Source organism: Austrofundulus limnaeus, unplaced genomic scaffold, assembly GCF_001266775.1.
Source record: "Austrofundulus limnaeus strain Quisiro unplaced genomic scaffold, Austrofundulus_limnaeus-1.0 Scaffold28, whole genome shotgun sequence".
Classification (NCBI taxonomy): domain Eukaryota; kingdom Metazoa; phylum Chordata; class Actinopteri; order Cyprinodontiformes; family Rivulidae; genus Austrofundulus; species Austrofundulus limnaeus.
The window spans coordinates 591862-596768 of record NW_013952430.1 but is presented as its reverse complement, the minus strand read 5'-3'; positions in this window follow the sequence as shown (position 1 = coordinate 596768).

The window sequence follows — 4907 nt, the reverse complement described above, 5'->3', positions numbered from 1 at the left end:
GCAGAGAACTGAAGGAAGAGAGGCAAAATACGGTTATGTTAAACCAGGGGTCCCCAAACTTTTTCCTGTTAAGGGCCACATAACTTTTCCCTTCTCTGGTGGGGGCCGGAGTCAGTTTGTAACAGAAAAAGTGTGACCATTGCAGGAGTGCCTAAATGTAAAAATTTATTGTTTTCCAGAAAGCACAATCAAATAAGCCTCTCTGGGTTCTTCACAGTATCTGCTGAGCTAACAGTCCATCTTTTTAGCTTTGAGAGTTTGTTTGCTCACATTTGGCCTTGCAAGCTARCATACTTGTCTTTGTGACGGGATTCATAGTGTCGTCGCAGATTGTATTCTTTGAATACCGCCACCGRCTCTRYACAGATGAACAAAAAAATAATCGTTTGTCCACTGCAGCTTAAATGCCCTGCATTCTGAATCAATTTTTCTCTTACCTAATATTTTCACCATTATTCCGTTCTCTCTTTGAGAGGGGCGGGTTTAGGATTTTATTCTGGGGGTTGCCAGATAGGAGCACAGACCGCAGAAGGGTGGAACAGAATGTCARGTTATATMTGTGTATGTAMGAAATAGTTACTAACTAATAATAATTAATAATGAAAATAGTTCATAACTAAGGAACATTTTATTGCAAAAGTCCAACTTTWTAATCAAATATAAATACACATATATGAAAAAAAAAAAACCTAAATGCTCTCTGGTATTGTTCTGGGGGCCGGACCAAATGGGGAGCAGGCCATAGTTTGGGGACCACTGTTTTAAACCATGATGGAAACAGAAAATAAGAGGCAATACATTGCCAATGGTAATAAAAAATTATGGTAAAATGCTATTCACATTTGCACATGTACTCAGGAACCCAGCACAATAAAAGTGAGCAATAAAAGATAACGAGAAAATGTCAAATTCAGACAAACAATCATAATGCGCATAAAAAGGAGGAAAGTTTGGTGCAGGCTCACCAACAAGACGGCAACATAACTTAAAGTGTTATACAAGTCATCTGTTGAAAATTTCTGTATTTTTCATCAATGAATATGTATCTTGTGTGTGTGTGTGTGTATAATTTATTTATTTTTTAAAATGCATTTATTTATTTTTTAAAGGGCAGCTCTAACCAAAAGTGTCAGCTATTAAATGAAGAAAAGTGCCTTCATTCGTACTCCAGTCTAATCCAGTCTAATCCAATACTTGCTGGATGACAGAGAATCTCCATCAAGTTAAAGTTTAGTTGCTAGTTGAAAACACGATAGTTAGGTGCTATTTGGCCAAAGCACCTCAAACTCACACAGATTGGTTTTTTAAACGTGTTAAGTATTGATATTTTAGAGTTTTAGACTAATTACTGTTTACTTTAATGTGTAATAGTCAGTTATACTATTTGGGTTCATTGTTGTGGGAGACGTCAGAATTGTGGCAATAAAACCACTGAGCTTCAGCTGCATTTATTCAAAATCTGGCAAATTCTAACAAACTACAGTCTTTGACCATCAGAAAGCTCGTTAATGTTGTGGTGTTTTGGAGAAAATGTTTTTATCATAAATAGGGGTGCACCAATCACAATCTTTAAAAAAACTGCCAATACAGTTTATTCTTTTTTAACTGACACTGTCAGGTGTTATAAGGTCACAACACCTTCAATGTTCCAATCTTATTTCATTTAAAGACATTGAACAATACCATTGAAACAATAAAAGCTTGTTTTAATGGGACAACAGCCCTCTCTCACAGCAGAGCAAAAGGCGACAGGCTGATTTTCAGACCTTTGTGGAGGTATCGGCTGATCACTGATCCCCCAAAATTAAGAAAATTTGGGCCAATTTATCAGTGCACCCCTTATCGTAAACATGATTTTATTTAATGACCAGGAAATCAATTTATCAATGTTACCAGAAAAGAAAATATTTTGTATTCTATCATCTAAATGTTTTAAAAGGAATTGTCCCTAATTGGTTTTGGCAGGTTTAGAGTTACACAAAAAAGGAAAACTGGTACGGACCCAGAAAACAAGTCAAATCCAAGCATCTGCTGGAACATGGATTTTATCAAGTTGTCAACAGTAATGAGTGATACGAGTGAGAACATGGTGTGCCTGAACAGAAGCAGATCCATTTCCTGTTTATTAATTTAAAACATTCTTAAGTGCTGATTATGGATATTTCCAGAGCAATAAATTGTTGTAATTGTCACGTAGGTGAATTATAAACCTGTTGATTTCTATTCGGTGTCTCCGAGGACAGAATAGCCACCGAGTGCTGTGAGACAGTTGAAACCCCTAATCTGGAAGGCAACTTTAGTGGGATTACAGTGAGTTTTCTGCTGGTGTGTTTGGAAGACTAGAGGACATCCTGTGGACATCTCAACAATGTGGTTAGACACCCTGAAGACAGCCCTGGTGCCTCATGTTTCTCCACTCTGGATTTTAATCTCTTAAATTAGACTCTTTGATATGATAGAGGTGAAGAGTTTTAAACCTGCTTTAGATCATGAGTTGTGTGTGACAGGATGACAGATCTGCTTTGTTTGCATCAAGAAAATATTCTGCGGATTATAAACTCTGGTGTTTGTGTTTAGATTTCTTAGAATTAGCAGATTAAAATAGATTGCCTTCCTGTTTCGTTTCCACTGGAGTCATGAGCTCGACTCTAGATCTCCTGTCCGACTCCGGGATGGGCCCAGAATTCAGGAAGTTGCTCCTGGTGTCTCCATGGCAACCCGGAGGTCAGCCCCGAGAGGCCGGAGACCCCTCCTCAAACACAAAGAGCTCAGAGGCCTGGATCAACACAAACAACACAACTCACGCACACACACACACAAGCAGTCACAAGGATACGAGCTGCTCCCAACAAACTGAAGCATTTCCTGTTCAGTCTCCATGGCAATGGCAGATTCCTGGAGTACAGAGCTGAGAGCTGCTGTAAAATCCTGCTGATGATGCAGCGCTGCCACATTAATAATCCAGATTACTGCCTCGGAACTTCAAACATTTCACTGCATTTATTTCATGAGGAGAACCGTCTTTAATATAACTTCCAGTTTTAAGAGTCAGGACTGTTTGAACTTTCACCTCCAGATGCTCTTTATTCTGTCAATCATAAAATGTCAGCCAGGAAACTCCTCTTCCTCACTGAAGTGTGCTGCTTACAGGCTGCGTCTGGTCAAAACTAAAAGTTAAATTCATTATAAAGTTCATGAAAACTGTCCCTGCGGCTGTCAAAGTCAAAACTCTTATTCTTTCAAGAATCTAACAACTCAGTGTGATGGTATTATTTCACTGTAGAGGCTAGTTTATTGGTTAGAGTGGCCTGAATTAATGTAACACAAATTCACCTCACATTTTAATTAAACAAACCACTTAAAAACAAGTTGACGTGTTCATGATGAGTCTAATCTAAAACAAACCAGGTTTCTTCGGTGTGTGAAGTGTTTTTACCCCCCTGAACACACTGACATGTCTTTTTGTGGTGATTCTGCAGAACTTCTCAACAGCTCTGCAATTAGAGACAAAACTGAACCAGAAACAACCATCCCATTTATTCAATGAACTCTATTACAAAAAACATGCACTTTTCTGTTGATCAGAAAAATCTACAATTTAAGTGCAAGGTTTGAAAGTTGACACTTTATGATGAAAACTACTGATAAAATCTAAAATTCGGCTGAGACATTATTTCACAGAGCGTAAGAGTTCTCCATTTTCTCCTGCTTTTCATCAACTCTAAACGATTGATCACATTTAGGCAAAATAGGCTTAAAAACGTTAACAAGGACTTTTTATGGTTATTTGCACCCTAGATGAGCAGTGTTTTCATGCAGGATCCATGCCGAATTAAAGATTTGGTATAAAACTATAAAAAACTTTGACAGTTTTACAGAGAACTTAAAAGACGCAAAAGAAAAGTTTCAAAGTCAAGAAATCGGATATTTCTTTAACGGAGTTTGGTGCGACTGATTGGTTCGCTGGGTTCTCAGAGGACAGCAGAATACTTTTGTTTTTTATGATAAAATTAAATAGAGTTGTCTTTGCTTCATTTAGAAACAAAAATAAACATTTTAAAAAGTGTTTAAACTGGGGTGATAAACTTGCAGCTCAGTTAAGACGACACATAACTCTGAAAGTAAAATCAAACCATACCTGATGGTTTTCCTTTTCCCGTGAAGACCCTCCTCTGGTGTCCCAGATCAGACTGAAGCCTGTCAGCTCAGGACGGGTTCGTTTAAAACTCAGGACTGAGTCCAGCCCACTTTCTTCTGTCTGAGGTCAAGTTACAAACCATAAGAACAACCTAACTATTGTAGTAATACACAGACAACATTAAAGTTTAAATATATATATATATATATATATAAAAACTTTATTCAATATTTAAAAAACGCAGTATTCACCTGCTAAAGATTTAATTAATAAACAGCAGTTGTATTAACAGAGAAAATTATTGCTTTTATTTTGAAAGGACTTGGTTTACACCCGGAAACGCTCCATCTTAAATGTTAAAACTTTGAACAGAAATCTCACCTTGAAGAGTCCGGCGTACACGCAAATTATAAAACCAAACTTTCTAACCTTTAAATATATCCTGAAATAAACTTCACAACCATGTTCGCATCAAAACCTATTTTCAGATTATCAACAAGTGGCTCATGAGATATTTTGCTAACAGAAACTGTGGGCATCATCAGGTAAGCTCTGATCTGACAGTAGTAGCATTTGTTGTGAACTTTCAGCTGAAACCACATTCAGTTTCAGCTCAGTATCTGTCAAATTAGACCCATTTTAGCTTTTGTTGACTTTGGACATTAAAGGCACAGTGTGTAGGATTTGTTGTTTTCAGCGACATCTAGTGGTTGAGTGGTTGAATCACCCTCCCTGGGCCTCCCCCCACCCCCACCCCCCGCTTCCAAAC